Genomic DNA, 20,661 nt, shown 5'->3' on the forward strand with positions numbered 1-20,661 from the left:
ACCCCGTTGAGGCAAAAATAACTCTAAATCCAGGTATGTGTCGAATTTACGAAAGTCTGTGATTTTAGTTTCGGCACAAGTCTCAACCTCAAATATTTTCACAAAACAGGGGCACAAACAATCGCTGCACAATCTAACCTGATATGTGGAAATACATCTCTAGTAATCATTGTTTCGAGTGTCTAATAACTTTAAATAACGAGTAGAGATACCTTTCTGTACCTATAATATCACATCACATTGGGAGAGTTGAACTTAACTGCTAGTTGAGTGTGGCTAACGAGAGTATTGCTAATTTTACATTTTTAATTGCGACGCTTTACTGAATTAATTTTCATGTTCCTGGTAAATTTACCAGTACACTAGTTACCTATGAATCACACTACCCTATTCCCTAGTCTACTTCTTACCCTTTCATCCACAGGTACCCAGCGACCTGCAAGGAATTAAATTTCACATTACTTCCTTATTGATCTTAAAGAAGGCATCCAAGGAAATACCTATTTGCCTAACACAAACAGAGACGCCCTTGGTCTCTGTGCACACTACACCTCGGTCCTGAAGAAAGCCCATTTGACCGCCTGGCAACCAAAGGGCTGAAACATGTGGACCTAATGTTCACGAATTCTAGTGTGCGAGAGCCATTATCACTCTCAGCCACACAACTTCAATATTAATTCTCACTATCTCAGAACTGGAACGAATAAAATGTATTATTCCAGTATGAAGATACTTTTTTAAACTATTCACTTCACTTTTCACTGCAAAATCACTGATCACTACTGTTTTAACCAAGGGTAAAGCCTCCTGGTGGAGGATGCATAACAACTAAACCCCATGATTATGCATACAACGTGTTAAGTACAGCAGAGAATCAAGATATACAGCTAAAATTACGAACTATACACGTGCATGAGGGTTTTTTACTTGGGACTAGTCAGAACGATACCTGCATACTCTGGTTATGCGGGACAAGTGATCCTTCTTTCTTGATTATATGCTATAAGCCTAAGGAAACTGAATGGATCACGTTTTCCTTCTCCCTCCACCTTGATTTGTTGTTGTATATATGTGTTAACCAGGAGAGTGTTCCCTGGTAGTGTCCCCTCTTTCTCTCATTTGTGTGTTGATGTATGCAGAGCGGTGTGGCTCTGAGAGGTACTCAGGTTGATTAGAGGTGTTCGTGAGTCATCAGGCACCCTGGTTAAAACAAAAACTGCAGAGAGTTTATCCCTTGATGACAAAGTTATATAATCCATTCTTTCAGCAGCCCCTCTTATTTGGTGACACTGCCATGAATCAGATAATCACAAGGAGTCTTCGTCAGAACTAAAGAGAACTCTGGTAAAAACCTTGCTCCATGAGACCCTCACGGGCGAGTATCTGCGCTTTATTAACCCCTGATTGATTGATAGAAGCCAGCATGGCAGAGTATTTCTGGGGTAATGCAGCCCCCAGAGGTTTAATAGCGATGAACAAACCATGTTATTTCCTGGAGGATGTTAAATTTAGAAATAATTGGTCCTTAGCAGCCTGGAGGTGGCCTAGAAACGGGTTGGTATTAATAATTCAACAGCAAAGAAACTCTCAGACATACTTCTAGTGAAAATGAAAATAAGTGAAGCTGAACTAAATACACATGATGGTTAGTGTCTCCAATAGGAAACAGGATGAAACAAACAAACCTACTGCAGAGTTTAAAGATTTTCTGACTAGTTCGAAAATCCAAACTGATCTGAAAAGATTCTTTATTGACAGCACTTTTCCTTAATCGAAGGCAGATTATCAACCAGTGCAAGCAGGAACAACAGACCGATTGACTTATAATGTAACATCAGATTCAAATTGGAGTGACACTGAAAAATTGAAATCCTCCGGAAATTAGACAATACTGCAGAGGACAGCAGTTTTTAACGTCAATACACCAGCATCTCTCAAGACGAATCATTGAGAGTTTTGGAGTCCTTACTTGGAAAATCACTCCCATCGAGTTTATATTGGATTGCACCCATATAGCTCTCACAAGGTATTATTTCAGACTTGAGAATAATTACTACCAGCACGCCATACACGGTACATCCATGGGTAGCACAGTTGCCCTGAGTGTTGTCTGCTCTTTAGATGTTGTGTACGTACAGGCAAAGATCATGACTTTCAAACCCCTTCTTTAGGTTTATAAGGCTGTGGATAAGTTATATATATTGATGATTTTGACAGGAGATGCTGAACACACATGCATGCATTTCACTGGATCAACGAGTTTAACTTTGAGACTTGCAGCAAATATAGACCATGCCGAAATTTCCTTTTCATATCTAAAAATAAAAGCCCACAACAAGTTCAATGCAAGGTGTTACATAAGCATAAAGACCGGAACAACCGCATATGATTTGGTAGTTTGCATCCAAAGTCATTGTTAGACAATAGTTCATATTGCCTTTCATGTATGGTCTGAACCGTTCTCTGGTAGGTCTGGATATGACTAACAATGATCATGATTAATGCAGGGGGATTAACCAGGGTGCATACAATAATACGTATTTATGAAGAACCTTTGAAGAAGGTTCACCGACACCCAAGGTGATAATGAGAGTCCTTTTGATTGTGAGATACTAATGAGAATTTACACGACACACTGAAATAACATCTAGAGACTAGCCATCCACGAGAGAAAGCACAAGACTTCGCAGACTGACCAAACGGTGCACACTTGATCCAGTAAAATATAAATACATACACACATATACACACACACATGTATACACCGACATACGTATACGTACGTGTACACACACACAAGGAAACTGGGTTTTTGTTGCAGTAGTCCCCCAGTTTTTGCCTGGTATGTGACGCAACTGGGTGCCTGCTAAATGGGTCCCCAGTGCCAGAGTTCTTTCCCCAAGACAAGACGACTGGTCATTTGTTTCCCAAGTGACCAGGCCTTTAGCACCTCTGTAAGTGCATAGTAAATGGTACAGCTCGTACCTAAGGCATAGGTACTAAAGAGGGTCGCTAAGAGCTGCAGCATATCTTGTGTCATTCTAAGGGACCTTGACACAAGTCCTCAAGGAAATATTGGGATGCCCTCTTTTATCTAAAGACTCTAAGGACACTAGTGCCAAACTCATACAGGCTGCCACAGCAGGCTGAGGGACAAGGGGCTTTAAAAAGTGAAAACACATGTCACACACTTGTGTGCCATGTCCATATATTTGTAGGTCACCCTTACAGTCCTAAGGCAGGGTGCATTACCTTACATGTGTGGCCATATATGCATGTGCAAATATGCCCCATAGCTGTCCAGTTCAACTTTTGCTAGTACGAGTGAGCAGGGAAGCCATTTTAAGTACATGTGCTGGACACTGGTCAAAAGGGAAAAAAAAACATCCACCAGCTACATGGTGGCTTCACTGAAACTAGGCATATTTGGTATCAAACATCTCATAATAATAAACCCACACTGATTCCAGTGATGGATGCAATACATGCACCAACAGGGCACCTTAGAGGTACCTCCTGAAAACCTACCAATTGCAAGTATGCTGACTGACTGGTCCTAGCCAGCCTGCCACCATTGATGAATTTGCGACCCCCAAGGATGAGGGCCTTTGCCAGAGTAGGATTTGTTTCCGACCTCATTAGGGCAGAGGGTGTTTACATCTGCTCACACAGGATGACCTGTGAATTGGCATTCCAAGGCAGGGACCTTCAAAGAGCCCACCACCTTTGGTATGCAAATCTGGCTTCCCTCATTGGGGAGGATGCCAAGCCCCTTGGTCAGGGCCCATTTGGTACCTGGACAAGGTGGGAAAATTAGTAGAGAGGCATGTTCACCTTACGCCTAGTTCAACCCTTAAGGTGGGCTACCAGAAGTGAATGCAACATTTCAGAGCCTGCCACCTGTGTGATGGCAAAATTAGGAACTCTGGGACAGGGTTATGCCCACTTCTCACAGGAAGTGGTCATTTTAGGGGGCGCAGTGACCCCACGGGTTGGGAGCTCATTGGCTACTGCCATACACTCTGCCAACACCCCTAAATCTAGTATTTAGGGGAGCGCCTGGCACCAGGAATTCAGATTCTGTCAACCTAAAAGAAGAAGTACCAAAGAGCCGCAAAAAGCAAGAACTGAGGAAGACGCAAGTGACTAAGTGACAACCCTGCTAGCATGTTCTCCAATTCGACAATTGCGCCAAAGTTGTCTCGTCCTGCCAGCTGCTGAGCCTCCAAAGCCTGGGAGGACTGCTGGCACTTCTGCCAAGACTCAGTAACTCCTGTAGAGCAGTGGAGCGATTTACCTGCATCCTGCAGGCACCTAAAGAAAGAACTGGGAGAACTCCAGACCATGAAACCATACATCGGTCAGTGCCACTGCACTCATCGCTACAGGCCTGATTTGAAGTGGGCCAACGGTGCCAGCATGGTTCCTCAGCTCTCCAGAGCTGAAGACCACCTTGGGTTCCCCTGCTGTGGTCTTCCGGACGCCACCTGTGTGCAGGCCCACTCTACTGCAACGGTTTCCGGTGATGACATGCCGACATCTGCAAGCATCACTGCCCCCGTTGCCCCATGTCCATTAAAAAGAGGACAAATGGTGTCCCTGAACATATCAAGACCTAAGACCATCTGTTAGTTCAGCCTGACTGGTCTCCCAGTCCAAACCTGCAGCCTCTTTTCGACTGGCCCAATCCTCATTGATTGACATTGGGTACCTGTAGTATCTTGGTTATTATGCTTTACATCTTATACACTGCTACTCCAGTGGAATCCTCTTGAGATGATCTAACATAGAATGTTGGTGTGTGAAATGTACAATTGTAGAAGGGCTGGCTGCTGGCTGCTCCTGGTGGGGCTGAATACTACTGTATTACTGATCCTGTAATTGACCTGAATAAATCATCTTGAATCACACCTACCTGCGTGGGTGAGATTATTAAATTTTTATGGCGACGAGGTCTTCAAAGAACCACACATGTGAACATTTCAAGATCTTCAAATTCAATTCTGGAGTACCTACTCTCAAGCTAAAGCAACTCCTCCGTCTACAGCTGCACAAACTCATCTACTGGCACACATCAGCCCCACCAGTGACCTACCATTGGTCGCACTCTACGCAAAAGTGTCGGTTCCAGTCTCTACGCAGCTCAAGTCTCTGCCTGCTGTTCCTACAGCATCTCAAAAGGTCTGTTCTTGCTGTCCCTACAGCATATCAAGAACTCTGTTCTAAGGTCTGTCCTTGCTATGCACCCAGCACCTCAACAAGCAAGGTAATTATTGACTGCCTGAGTTTGTGTTCCCTGCTCGGAGTGAGGTGTTATTGGCTCTAATCTACAGTACCTGTCCACCTGCCTGCCTTTACTGCTGCCCTTGAGCACTGTCCTGCTGCTCTTCGACTTTGGAAAAGTTTCAGCAGTGTCCACAACAATCCTTCTGTGTGCAAATTCCTGCTGCATTCGTGACTACCCCTTGTTATGTGTCTCCCTCTCAGCTGGGTTATTGGTACTTTTCTTGCCATTTCGTAGTCATCAGGTAGGGAGGAGGATTTCTGGTCCATCCAGTTCCCCAATTCAATATGTCAGATAATCAAAAGAGAGAATGGACACTTGTGACTACGTGACCGTAGGTTCAGTTGAATGACCCTCGTATACACTATGTAATTTGTGCGGTGTATATCGTTTTTCCGCCCCACATAGGCGTTACGGCATTATCATTGGGTGTCCAATTAAGTGCTATATGCCAGCCTCAACCTGAGGCAACCTCTGGTATTGGTAGTAGTGTCCAGAGATACTAGGGCACACCCAATGAGAGAGAAAAATGAAAAGTTATCTCTAAAAAACAAAAACTCCACCGTAAAAGAACTTTAACATGGAGATGGTGAGGTTTTGTTGTTAAAAAAAAGGTTGGATATAACGCGAGATCGTGTGACTGGATCTCTTTATAACACTAGATTAACAAGGTCGACATGTTTCTGCTCCATTCCGCCCAGCCGGGTCTACGGAGCATTCGTCAGGACAAACACAACAAACAACAAATCGATCACTTACACAACTTGTGAAGTATTCAATGGTGTTAGTCTTAACACTCTGTTTCTAACTTGCTCAAGATTCCTGCAATGAAAGCAAAAGAAACAAAAACATACATATGTACAGGGGGGTGCAAATTACGCACTATATTAAACTCTCCTTTTGAGGTATTTTAGAAAAAATTTGCAAATATTGTGCACTACATTCAGAGTGGTAGTCCCAGGAAAGACCACCATGGTCAGTGCTACTCTCAGAAGCGAAATCTGTGCTTTGTAAAAAGGTACATGGAACACGTGGTCTTACAGAGTCCTATCATGTGTTTCTATCTCTTGTACCTAAAGGTTAGGTTAGGTGTTGTAGGAGAAGTTATGAGGCAACCTAGTATTAGATGGTTCTATGTGTATACTGTATTGTGAACTAAGCACTGATGTAGTGTGCTGGTTTGGGCCGTTTCGTGCTGGTAGTTACTGCCATCATACTATTCTAGTGTGTCTTCATAGAGGTGGCTGCAGGCATACGGAAAACGTATCGTTGACAAAAGGCATCATATAATGCGCTTACTAATGCGTGGCATATAACTCGCTGCGCTTCAGCGACATATTAGAAATGTAAGACGCGTCAGGCTTTTCCTTAGTTAAGGAGTCTCCGTATGTCAACAGTAGGCGTAACGACTCTCTGGTCCTGAGCTGAGAGGGACAAGAAAATGAGACAGGTTTAGGTCTTACCGCTCTATGGGATTCTTCATTGCTATTAGCGGTGGACGCCATTTACCCGCACGATGAAGTCTCCGCGTCTAATGCTGGCTCTGCCACCGGACGCCGGAGACTGGTTTCCTCCCCCTATATCAATTGCGAAGATAGAGAGAGGACTTCGTGTGTTTCAAAACTGGCAAAACTTTGTGTACTCAGTTTCAGCAGCTAGAATTTCCTCAGAAATTAATAGAAACTGGTATCATATTTATGCAACTGAATTCACCTCTTAATTTTGATTGAATTAAACCGATGGTGACATTGTTCAGAAAGCTATTTGTTCTAGATGGTGACAGTATGATATCCCGGTATAGAGGTCGTCTCACATATTTAGGATCGGTAAGATCGCCTCTGTTTTATGTGATGATGAGCATATAGTTGAAAAAGATGATGGAAGGAGAAGGAGTGGAGAAGTGTGGCTCAATGATTAGAGCGGCAGACCCTGATGCAGAGGTCTAGCCCAGGACCAGGGTTCAATTCCCCGCCTCGGCGGTCTTGGGCTCAAAATTCCACGGACCTGATAATTCTCGCCTTGGTGCCTATTCCAATCATGGAGTCCCACTCTGCAATTCTGGGCAATAGCTTGCTTAATCTCCACAACGGCCTCCACAACGCTAAGGATGCCTGGCCTCCACCTTGGGGGTGCCCAGGAGTGGACGCCTCACAGGAAAAGCCAGGATGGGTTCCACAGCGGTATTCGTACAAGCGCCTTGAGACCCTTGCGGGTGAGTAGTGCGCTATACAAGTATCAATTTACATTACATTTACATTTTAAGGAAATACATTGTGACTTCGCTGTGTGACCTATTCCCATTTACGAGGTGATTGACCTCAAGGGTCATATTTCCACACATGGTGGTGTATCTTTTATGTATGACGGATTAATTCCTATGTCAGTGACTAGTGGATGTCCTAACTAATAGGTCATACTTGTTGTCATAACGATGTCAAATTGTGCCGATTTATGTGGATTTACTGAACGGGTGTCATGTCTTCAAAACTCTCATATTCTTTTGGCAAATCTTCAGAACTCTCATATTCTTTAGGCAAATTGGGGCCACAGTATATTATCATTTAAACCTGTCAGATGTGTCTGTAGGTGGTTCACCCATCTTTGCTCTTTCTCGAACCGTATTCTCTCAACATTCAAGGTCTTGTCAGTGAGCACTTTTTAAAATTGTCCATCTCAAGTCTTCAACCTTGTGACCCACTTCGATGAAATGGGAACATAATTTAGTGGTGTTCTTCTTCAATTTGATATTACTTTTATGTTCTCCGATTCTGGTTTTTAGTTTCCTGCACGTCATGCCTATGTACTTTCTGTCACACGGGCACCAAATCATATAGACTACATGTGTAGTTACAATTTGTGTGCTGCCGTTGTGTCCAGTTCAGAGTTTCTTAGTTGTATGGATTTGGACGTTGTTGTAAGTTTGCATACTATGCAGGTGCCACACGGGTAGTGGCCAGTGACGGGCATCATACTCTCATTCCTTGTGAGTACAGATTTCTTATTCTTCACTGGTCTTGTGTGCACAAGTAGGTCCTTGAGATTTTTCGTCTGCTTATTTGCAAATCTGGGTTTAGGCCAGTTGAATTTGCCTGTGGCGAGGATTCGCCAGTTCTTGTTTACCAATTTCTGTATGTCATATGTAGCTGGGCAATACGTAGTGACACACGTCATTAGGTCAGGGAGAGGCTCTTTTATATTTGTTTGGAGCAAGCACTTTCGTGGCTGATGTTTTGCCATCTTGCGACACTTAGATATTGTCAATGTTGTGTAGTCCCTGTCTTTAAGTTTCTGACTCATTTCCTGTGCTTGCAGCCTGTAGTCATTCTCTTTACTGCAATTTCTTTTCAGCCTTAAAAGTGGACTGTAAGGCAAGTTGTCCCGTAATGATTTCAGATGATAACGTTTGTAGGACAGGAGGCTATTTTTTGCTGTGGGCTTGGTATATGTTTTTGTCTCCAGCTTGCCTCCTTCGATGAAGATGGTTAGGTCGAGGAAATCTAAGTTTTTATTGTTGGATGTAAAATGTAAACTTCAACCATTTGTCTCTGCTGTTGAGCCAGTCAATAAATAAGTTCAGATCCTTGTCAACTTGCCAGATCATTAAGATGTCGTCTATGTACCTTTTCCAGTATAAAATACTGGAAATGAAAGGATTGGTGTCGTGGAGTACAAAACGACTCAAAATAGCTTACATAAAGGCCTGCTACCAAAGGAGCAAATGCACTGCCCATGGAAGTTCCATGGCATTGCAAGAACAAATCCCCATTGTATTCAAAGTAATTTTCCATTAGGGCTAAACGGCAGCATTCCAGCACAAAATGTCTTGGGGTTTGATGGGTGCAGTGTTCCATAAATAATATGTCTTCCAACATTTGTAAAGTTTTTTTGTGGGAGGCTAGTGTAGAGAGACACTACATCTAAACCTACAAGTAACATGGTGTGAGGGTCAAAACTTTTTCCAGACAGTTGGAGGAGGAGATCGCGAGTGTCCTTTAAATAAGTAGGGGTTTTTTGCACCAGAGGTTTTAAATATTCATCAGCGAATTTGGACAATGGTTCTAATATTGAACCAATTGCTGAGACTATCGGACGTCCTGGTGGTGGGGATCTGTTCTTATGAGTCTTCGGGAGTGAATAAAAGAATAGTATTCTCGGTTCTCTAGTTGTTAGGTAATCCGCTTCTTTCTTGGAGATCCAAGCATTCCCTTCTGCTTCATGTAGCATTATGGCAATAGTATTCTGCAGTCTAGGCGTTGGGTCAATCAAGATTTTCCTGTAGAATTGTGTGTCAGACAAGAGGGCAAGGCACTATTGCTCGTATCCTTCCTTCTGTAGGATCACTAGGCCTACCCCCTTGTCTGCGGGCTTTATTATTTTTTCATTTTGTTGTAATTCCTCCATTGCTAAACGTTCTTTTTGCTCAAGTTCTGGAACGTTCGTTTATTCTTGTAGTTCAATGCGTCTACTCCTTTTAGTAAGGCCTGCTCAAAAGTTTGAATCTCTATCGGGATTAAGCTGTTTGGAGGATTGAAAGTAGATTTTTTTCTTAGAGATGTCACCATCTTTTTGTATTGGATCTGTGCCTGAAAAGTACGCTTTTAGTTTTAATGCTCTACAAAATTCTGATAGTTCGCACTTCAGTTTGAAGGTATCAAGTGAGGGGGTAGGAACGAATCCTAAACCTTTGTTCAAAACACCAGTCTGATCTTCAGTCAGAGTTAAATCCGTCAGGTTCACTATTAGTGACTGTTCTTGCTTGTGCTGGGTTTGTCTGAGGACATGCTCCGTGTTGTGGGTGCCTCGGCGGAGCTGTGTGGTGGGTGCCTCGGCGGAGCTGTGTGGTGGGTGCCTCGGTGGAGCTGTGTGGTGGGTGCATCGGTGGAGCTGTGTCGGTGGAGCTGTGTGGTGGGTGCATCGGTGGAGCTGTGTGGTGGGTGCATCGGTGGAGCTCTGTGGTGGGTTTCCTCGTGCGGGTAAATGGCGTCCACCGCTAACAGCAATGAAGAATCTCGTAGAGCGGTAAGACCTAAACCTGTCTCATTTTCTTGTCCCTATCAGCTCAGGACCAGAGAGTCCTTACGCCTACTGTTGACATACGGAGACTCCTTAACTAAGGTAAAGCCTGACGCGTCTTACAATTCTAATATGTCGCTGAAGCGCAACGAGTTATATCCCACGCATTAGTAAGCGCATTATATGATGCCTTTTGTGCAATGATACGTTTTCCGTATGCCTGCGGCCACCTCTTTGAAGACACACTAGAATAGTCTGATTGTAGTAACTACACGCACTAAACGGCCCAAACCGGAACACTGCATCAGTGCTTAGTTCACGATCCAGTATATACACATAGAACCATCGAATACTAGGTTGTCTCATAACTTCTCCTACAACACCCACAAAGCACAGATTTCGCTTCTGAGTGTAGCACTGACCACTGTGGTCTTTCCTGGGACTACCACTCTGAATGTAGTGCACAATATTTGCACATTTTTTCTACAATACCTCAAAAGGAGAGTTTAATTTAGTGCGTAATTTGCACCCCCCTGTACATATGTATGTTTGTGTTTCCTTTGCTTTCATTGCAGGAATCTTGAGCAAGTTAGAAACAGAGTGTTAAGACTAACACCATTGAATACTTCACAAGTTGTGTAAAAAATCGATTTGTTGTTTGTTGTGTTTGTCCTGACGAATGCTCCGTATACCCGGCTGGGCGGAATGGAGCAGAAACATATCGACCTTGTTAATCTAGTGTTATAAAGAGATCCAGTCACACGATCTCGTGTTATATCCAACCTTTTTTAACAACAAAACCTCACCATCTCCATATTAAAGTTCTTTTACTGTGGAGTTTTTGTCTTTTAGAGATAACTTTTCATTTTTCTCGCTCATTGAGGGTGCCATAGTATCTCTAGACACTACTACAAATACCAGAGGTTGCCTCCTGTTGAGGCTGGCATATAGCACATAATTGGACACCCAATGATAATGCCGTAACGCTTATGTGGGGCGGAAAAACGATATACACCGCACAAATTACATAGCGTTTATGAGGGTGATTCAACTGACCCTACGGTCACGTAGTCACAAGTGTCCATTCTCTCTTTTGATTATCTGATACTTTTCTTGCCAGTCACAACACTTTTCCTGTGACAGTCCTTCAAATTTCAACCTGCTGTCTAGTGCCCAAGTGTCGTTCTGATGCCAAATACTGCCCGGGTGTTTTGGCCTGGCGTGGTGGGAGAAATTGGTGTAAGGTGATACTGGATTTCAGGCATTTTGTTTTATTTTCACTTTTTCTGGTGCTAAACGTCAACTTCAACAGTTGTAGATAACGTTCCCTTCATTTTAAATATGCCTCAGAGCGCGTGCAGCCTTACCTGCATTTGGCACTCCTACGATGCCTTCATCGCTTCACGTACTTTGTTTCCAAATCAAGCAGTGAGTTCTCAGTACAATCTTTTTTTCAAAATTCAATTTGATATGAGGTATGCTGCAAAGTACGTTGCTTATGGAAAACCCAATTATCCTCTGGTTTTCAGAGGGCACTGCATCACCTACTGGATCTGTTTTGTTTCCACAATGTTCTTTTCTCCTTATTCGGACGCCTGTCTCATTGGATCATGATGACCGGTACACCTTCGGTAGTGATGCCTACTATTTTGTTGAACATTTTAAAATATTATAACAGCTCTATAGTACACAATGTTTTTGTCTTTACCCACGTGGACTGTACTATAATTTTACACTTGCCTCACACTGTGTACAATGTTTGTAGGGTCTCCCTATCATCTTGTGCATAACATTGTACCTCCAGTCAAAGTGCGTCCTTACATGGACATGACATTACACTTGTCTTTGCATGTTTTAAACATTCACTACAGTGCACGTTCTTACCTTACTTTAGGTGTCTAGGGTAGGTTGTTTGTTTTATTCTACAGTGCAAAATAGTTTGATTTTCTCTTGTTGTTACCTCTGCACATTCATATTGTTACCCACATCAGAGTATAGTTTTGGTTCTTACCCATTAACTGTAGTGCATTGGTTCATGTTAGACTCGGCATTTTTGTTCATCTCCGTTTTCTTTTTCATGCTCAACACTGTAGCCCAGTACTTTCCTATATTTTCAACTCAATTGTTCATTATTATGGAGAAGAAAGAGGTGTATATGTTAATTCTCTTCTTCTCGGTCATCTTCTACTTTTCTCTTGATGTGGATTACTCTCTCGCATACTTACCTGGCCAGTTGGTGTACAGAGTACTCATTCATGGTTTCTCTTTATTTCTTTTTCTCATTTATTCGAAAGGAGGATAGGAAACCGGTTAGGTTTATCTGTTTCTTTAAGATTTTTGGTTCCTTTCTTTGTCTCTACTTTTGATTTGTTTTTCTCTAGTACTCTCCTCTCTATTTTATTCTACTAGCTTCTACATCTGATTATATTTTCCTCTCTTCGGCTTTCTTTTGGAAGAAAGGAGGCTATGTAGTATCTTGGTTATTATGCTTTACATGTTATCCACTGCTCCTCCAGTGGAATCCTCTTGAGATGATGCAACATAGAATGCATGAAATGCACATCTTGAGAAGGGCTGAGCGCCTTGCTGGCTGCTCCTGGTGGGGCTGAATACTACGGTATTACTGATCCTGTAAATGACCCGATTAAATAATCTTGAATCACACCTACCTGCGTGGGCCAGATTACTACAGTACCCAAGGCTGTACCACTGCTCCCGGCCACCCTAGTGCCACGTGAGGCGACCTGCTGGTGCTGCCTTGGACCTTGCCCTGTACTTACCATAAGTTCGGAGGACTGGCCTTGTAAGTCGCTGCAAAGAACTTGTATGAAGTATTGGTTTTGCTCCATAGGAAAACATTGCCACCTATGAAAATTGCACTAAGTGTCCATTTTATAAACTTAAAAGTATTTCTATCGCAAAACGTACTTAGCTGATAATATTATTTCTAGTGCCTAAATATATATAAAGATGAATGTTAATTTTAAAACTAGGTGTAGTTCTCCTTAGAGTCGTGGGTACCATTTCATTGACTGAGTACTTGCAAATGTGTAACACTCCCCTTTGATAAGCCTAAGGAAGCTCAACCACACTGCCCCATAGAAAGCACTTTGGGATTGCTCGAGCAAGCCCCTGTCCACTCATAAGGGAATACCTGGACTTTTCATATAGTATACCAAAAAGAGGTATACTATGGAAAGAGCCAACTTCCTACACATACTTTTGTTTTATATAAAAATCTTTATGGACTCCCTTTAGGAGCATTAAACAAATCTACAGGTCACTGCATATGACTAGGGAATGCATTCAGTTTGAATATTATTAAGAATAATTCCTGTTTCCCCATGGAGGAACTATAGAAATCCAAATTATTTACAACTGGAGTCACAAATAAAAGTCCCTCCACCAGGAACGATTAGTATCTCTCCACAGAGGGACAATAATGAAGTGTGGACTGGATAAAACTAGTAACATTTATTAGGATTCTACTGTAGACCTATATTTTCAATCACCACGAATTGGAGTCTCTGTTCCAATCTTCTAACACAATGATGCAATTCTGGTGGGGTGAAGTCACGCCACAAATCTCTACCTAGCAAAATACCAAGTCTAAGCATAAAGGAATCCCCCAGGTCAGCTCCCAGTGTTCGACAACCAGCAGACGGGATTATAATAGGTATAGTGGCAGCAGCTTTCCCCTTGACGAAGTGGCTTGTTGGTTTTGACCACAGATTATACATGGGGATTCCTCACTACAGTAAGGTATGTTGACCGGTACAAGAGATTTGCACACCACATGAACTTCTGTTTTAAGTTGTGTGTCTGTTTGCATGCCATTTAGTTAATGTATGATAAGGGTCCTAGGGTAACCTAGGTGCTTAACTATTGTTTGTTCTGTAGGTCTGTTTGCATTCATTACCTTCTGTGCACATACTGGCTCTCCTGTGTTGTACATAACCATGTTAGATAGAGGTACAATAACAAGGATATTGAAAAGAAAGTGCTGCCTCCTACATTATGAATAAGTGAAGAATCCAATCTGCCTCCACAGTATCCACCATAAATATTACAAAAGGTGTTCTGCTAAATTGCAATTTCTTTCAGCATCCAATACCAAAACAGAGCGAGTACGGCAGTAATGGGCTACTAAGTAAAATAAGCAACTGACTTCCCCCATTTCAGCAGTGGTGGTTCACATCTTTATTCCAACAGTTTTCAGGCCAAGAGTAGCAGGCAAATCCAGGGGTAGTCGCACCAAAGACAAAAAATCATTCACATAAAGATTATCCATGACTAAGATGCGGGAGATACTTTATTCTTCTTCCTTGCATAGTGCAGGGGAACTGCCCCGCACTGTTGAGAAGCCTGAATTCACCCCAAGTTAGGATAAGTGTAGCAAAAACAAGATTGATAATGCAACACCAGCTTTGCCACATGTGAGACGTGATACATCCACAAGTTCAGGGTGTTTGTTTGCAGTGTTCACCAGGGATGAATCTCAACATACCATACACAAAAAGGTCCCTGTGCTTTTCTTTCACTGGAGTGTAAGTCAAAGCACCTATCAGAATCAATTTTCTCTTGTGTTTTTCAATTCTTCTTGCAGGGGTTCCTGAAGGGGAAATCATTTCAGGTATGACAGCATTTGGCTTCATATGCAAGCACTAAATACATGATTAAGTAGGCAGGAGCCCTGAAGAAGTCAGTAGACACATATGGGCTGTACTTCCAGCAGAAACATGTTGGCTATTATCATTTAGTTGCCCCTAAAAGGTTAGTTTTAGCTTTACCCTTTCAACCACTCCACCTCCCCCCACTCCAAAATTAAACACTTGAGTTTTTTGTTTAAATGACATTGAAGAATATTAAAGTAATAAAGGAATAATCCTTTGGGCATAACCTTGAGATATTTTATTTATCTACACCCCTACACTATTCAAGTAAAAAAACGCCCCTCCACAGATTGACCCAGCCAGTGTGGCATTTACCTACTCTGATGTGATTAAGATATATATATACATACATACATATATATATTCACTGAAAAAACCATAGGTTATAGACCATATATAGTTAGGAATTAGCATTTACAAAACCTTAATTTACTCGCACAAAACCATAGAAATTCGCATATATAGTTAGTTGCAATAACTATATATCGCGCACCCGCAATCCACTGCTGCTGATGTCACATATTACATCATTCATCATATTACATCATATTACATCATTCATGACATGGTCAGTGACATCAATCTTTGCGTAATTTGGGCATAAAAGTTATATTATTGGAAGTAGATGGTTATAGTTCTGGTTAATTTCCATTCAGAGTGTCCTACACAGCACCACTCTAGGTAAATACTACTTTATGTAAAACCTGGGACATAGCACTCATTGGAATGTTTGTAATCTTTCCTGTTAAGTTGCATCATAAGTTATTTTAACCATTCCATATAAAGTCATGCATAAAAATGAATACACAGACACAAATAACATGTGTATCCAAAAACAACATACAGATTTCGGTCTTATTTATTGCCTCTAGTTTTCATAGGCAAATTTCTGTGGAAAACATGCACATTAAGGGTTGCCTTTCCTTAAACCTTTGGTTTTTTTTTAAAAATTGGAAGAAACAAAAAGTCTTCCCTTCCATAAATAACCCAAGACTTTTATTTTGTTATGGCAAGGGAACGAAATAGAGAATAAACTATAGTTGGTCACCATGGGGTTTAAAGAAGGGATGGTTCTTCACCAGATTAGATATTTACCCAGACCCTCATTCTCCAATGTGATGAACTAGGCTAAAATTCAGATTGAGTTGAACCCCACAGTAAGCTTTATTTCTTCAGGGCCTCAGAATTTCTTTTGCTTTGCTCATGGAAATTATGGGATATAGGAGAGATAAGGTGTCACCATTAAGAAAGGGTAGTATTTAAATTTGCATATCAATTATGTTTAACCTTTTAGACATATGATATGCTAGCTTGAACTTATGCTTTACATTTGAAGCCAAATTCAACAGCTTAAGTAGGTTTTCGTAGTTGTAACTTTAAAGGGTGATCTAGCAAGCTGTAAAGATTTTCTAAAACAGTGGAGCGTATTTAGTTTTTTAATGTACATGTTTATAAAATGATTACCCCCCCCCCCCCCCCACCCCCGGGCACCCCACACAGTCTTTCGGCGCAGCATTGTAGGATGGCCACACCAGTGAAACTTGCTACACACCACCTCAGTGCCATCCGGATCTCAGCGCCTTCGAGTCACTCTACCGCAAGAGTGGGAGAAACTCAGCTGGACACGCCGTCTTTCGGCACAGCATTGTAGGATGGCCACACCAGTGCGGCAACTTGCTGGACACCACCTCGGTGCCATCCGGATCTCGGCGCGTTGTGCTGCCTTCGACCTACTGTAGCAGCAAGTGCGGGCGCAACTCGGCTGGAAGGCGAGTGAAACGATAAGGGGCACCGCACTGCACATGAGGTGCCTCCACCTGGGGAGGCGGAAGAGGGCCGTTTGCACCGCCCCCACCCCAGGCACCCCACGCCGTCTTTCGGCGCAGCATTGTAGGATGGCCACACCAGTGCAACTTGCTGGACACCACCTCAGTGCCATCCGGATCTCTGCGCGTTGTGCTGCCTTCGGCCTATTCGCACATCGGTCCGCTACTGACGCCGCCTCATGGGCCAACGGGTTTTGTATGCTTTTTATAACCCAAAGCCACATAACAGGTCATGTGACTTGTTTATAAAACTTTATTGGTTCATTTTACTTTTGGTTTCCTAATGATGGAAGGCTTGATCATATGACCTAAAAATAACACTTTTCATTGGATTAAAACATATTTTTTTCCCAAACTATGAAAGACCCACCTTTTTTTTTTCTCACTCTGCAATTAAAAAAGGTTCCGTTAGATGACAACAGAGGGGACAGGCACCAAGAACCATCACTCAAAAAAGGGGAGGGCAAGTTCTTCCCTACCGGGTCACGTTGGGGCTCCACCGGAACTCATCGAATTGATAGTCTACAGTGTTTCTGGATGTTTCAGACTAAAGCTGGCGTCAGCATGAGAGCACCACCATCTCGTAGCTCCGTCGTGGCCATTCCGCAAGCAATCATGGCAGCCACTCCCCACCGGAAGCCTGCGGGAGTCGGGACTTTTGTAGAATCTTCAAGGCTGAGGGGACGCTTTCGAGAATGGAGCCCAAGCCCTAGCAGACAAGCGTCCGAGTTCCAAGGTGTCCTAGGGCCATTTTAGTGGACCAGGCCCAAATCCAAAGAGCCGGCCGCCATTTTAAGAGTTCTGTGGCAGCCGCCTATCGCTGCACCGCAAGAGTGGGAGCAACTCAACTACATGGTGAGCGAGACGCTGTAGCCGCAAGAGCGGGCGATAAACAGCTGAATGGCGGATGAGGCACAGTGTAGCAAAAGCGGGCGGAATGGCAACTGAAACGCTAAAGGGGCGCCCCACTACAGCAGACGAGCCTCCACCTGGGGAGGCCCGTTCACGCCGCCTCCCCCCCCCCCCCCCCAAACCGCCCCACGCCGTTTTTCGGAGCAGCATTGTAGGATACCAAAACCAGTGCGGCAACTTACTGGACATCACCTGGGTGCCGTCCAGATCTCAGCGCGTTCTGCTGCCTTGGGACTATTCGCACAACAGACCGCTACTAACGAGGCACAGTGCAGCAAAAGCGGGCGGAAAACCGCTGAATGGCAAGTGAAACGCTAAAGGAGTGCCCCACTACAACAGACGAGCCTCCACCTGGGGAGGCCCGTTCACGCCGCCTCCCCACCCCCCCCCCCCCCCAACCCCAGGGCGCCCCACGCCGTTTTTCGGAGCAGCATTGTAGGATACCAAAACCAGTGCGGCACCGAGGGGCGCATACGTATCTCGTGATATCAAGGTTGGGCAACCAGTACCCAACAAGGAGTTACGAGTCCCATTTATACCGGCGCCATTTTGGGCGCGGCCGGGCAGGTCCAGGATATAGTCAAACATAACAAATGAGGCTGACGTCTCTGAAGCAGTTGACGCACAGCAGGACATAGCAAATAAACATGAAGTCTCTGAAGCTGTTAACTCACTGCAGGACAAAACAAGTGAACCTGAAACCTCTGGAATAATTGTCGCTCAGAAGAACAACACACAAAACTCTGTAGTGTCTGAGGAAAGTAAAACAGAGAACGGCACTGTAGTTTCAGACACACTTAACACTAATGACTTAACAAAGATATCGTCTGTCTATGAAGCAGCTGTCATGTTCACAGAATTGACAAAGAAGTGTGCAGACACCAATGCTATTAAGAAACACAAGGAAATCTATAAACTATAGTTGGTCACCATGGGGTTTAAAGAAGGGATGGTTCTTCACCTGGGTGCCGTCCTGAACTCAGCACGTTGTGCTGCCTTGGAACTATTCGCACAACAGACCGATACTGACCATTGTTGCTTCTGTTTTAATAAAAAAAAATTTAAGGTGTTTACTGTTTTTGTTGCGATGTATATATTTATAAGTTATTAAAGTGTTATAATCCTACTGTTGGAGTGCTATATATTTTTAATGTGACACATAATTGTGAAGACTTTGATGTAAAAAAATGGCATCCCTGGAATCTTCTGCTTCAGGCTCGGTCCCACACACCCTTACAGTGAGAATCCCCTCCCCAATCACAATACAGGATCGTTATCAGATAGTAGGAACGCGTGTGGTGTGACGGATCTCATGGGGTGGGGGCCATGATCTACTGTAACTCCTTTGAAGAGGGGTGATTCTTTACAGTTGGGGCCATAAACTACATCCGCAGGGCTAGGTGATAGCCTGGTACCGGCCTGGACAATCGGACACAGAGGAAGAGGAGTGTCAGAGGGTGCGGTAGTAAATAGGGTGAAAGGGTGGTGTCGGGCGGGCACAGGGTGTGATTCTCAGGGAAGAGCAGCGCAGATGGGGGGAGGTTTATGGCCCATGCATAAGACAGAGCGGGGGTGACCAGTGCGTGGGGGAGATGCTTGCGAGGGTGGGGAGCCATGCTGAGCGTTCAGAGAGTGGGTCTGGTCAAGGCATCTAAAATGGCTGCCGTGCACGACAAAAGTGTGGCATTGGAAAAAAAGCAAGATGGCGCAGACAATGTTTATCAATACGAATTAATTTATAACAATTATTTTTAACAATATATTTACTCGCAGTGTCAAAATGGCGGTCAACACTTCCTGATTTCCTTCGAATCAAACGTTAACAGACGTCACGCAGCAAAAAAAAAAAAAAAATAGATCACGCGCAGCCGCTGGAAGACAAGTATCAACATATATGAGCATCCTCAGCCACCCTCAGAAAACATAGGGGGTCAGGATACATCTCCCGTACCCCCTTATACCCATTTCTCACATTAGTTTTACTTAACATTACAAGATGGAGGAAAAACAAACACAAAATGGCGAATTCCCGTTTCGCGACCCGGTTCGCGAACCGGGATGCGCTTCTTCCGCAAAAATTTTTTTTTTTTATTTGCCCCAGGGGACCCTTTAATAACCCCAACATCATTCCTAGGGGGTCAAGAAGGGTCTACCTTGCCCCCTTTCATTAAATTCACCCTTCGTTTTTCTCCTCTTCTTGTCTCTCGATCCTACCGAGAGACAAGATGGCGGCCGCACCGGACTGTTTAGAATGTTGACAGACGCCGGAGAGCCAATCAGCTTCGCTTCGCAAAGCTCCGTTACGCGAACCGGAGCGCTACCTGGGACGCAGTCACAGATATATCTGTTTTTTAAAACGTTAATTTCTCAAAATCCACTGGAGCACATATATTGAGACCAAGCAAAGGCACATGGGCTAACAGTCCCTACAATTTTGCCAAGTTTCGTGCAAATCCATTCAGCCGTTCGAGCTAAAAGTGAGGCCAAACGCCCTATGGAAAAATGAATGGGAAAACGCGTTTTGGGCCCCCTCTTTTTTCTTGGCCCCCCCCTTGACGAAACCCCCCCCAAATTTTCAGGGGCTGCTCAGAAACAAAATGTGCCATTTTCCTGAAAATTTCAGCCGATTCCGTCCACAAACGCCAAAGTTATTAGACATAGAATTTTCAAAAGTCCCATAGAGAAAAAATCCTAACTATATATACCTACTGGCAACCGCCAGTAGGTAATATATATATATATATATATATATATATATATATATATATATATATACACACACACACATACATACATACACACACACACATATATACATACACATATATATATACATATATATACATACATATACATATACATACATATAGTTATAAATATAAATAAATAAATAAATAAATAATGAAGCATGCCACGATAAGTTGTGGGGGGGAGGGGGGGGGGGAGGAGAACT

The sequence above is a fragment of the Lissotriton vulgaris genome, chromosome 6, assembly GCF_964263255.1.
Source record: "Lissotriton vulgaris chromosome 6, aLisVul1.2, whole genome shotgun sequence".
Lineage (NCBI taxonomy): Eukaryota > Metazoa > Chordata > Amphibia > Caudata > Salamandridae > Lissotriton > Lissotriton vulgaris.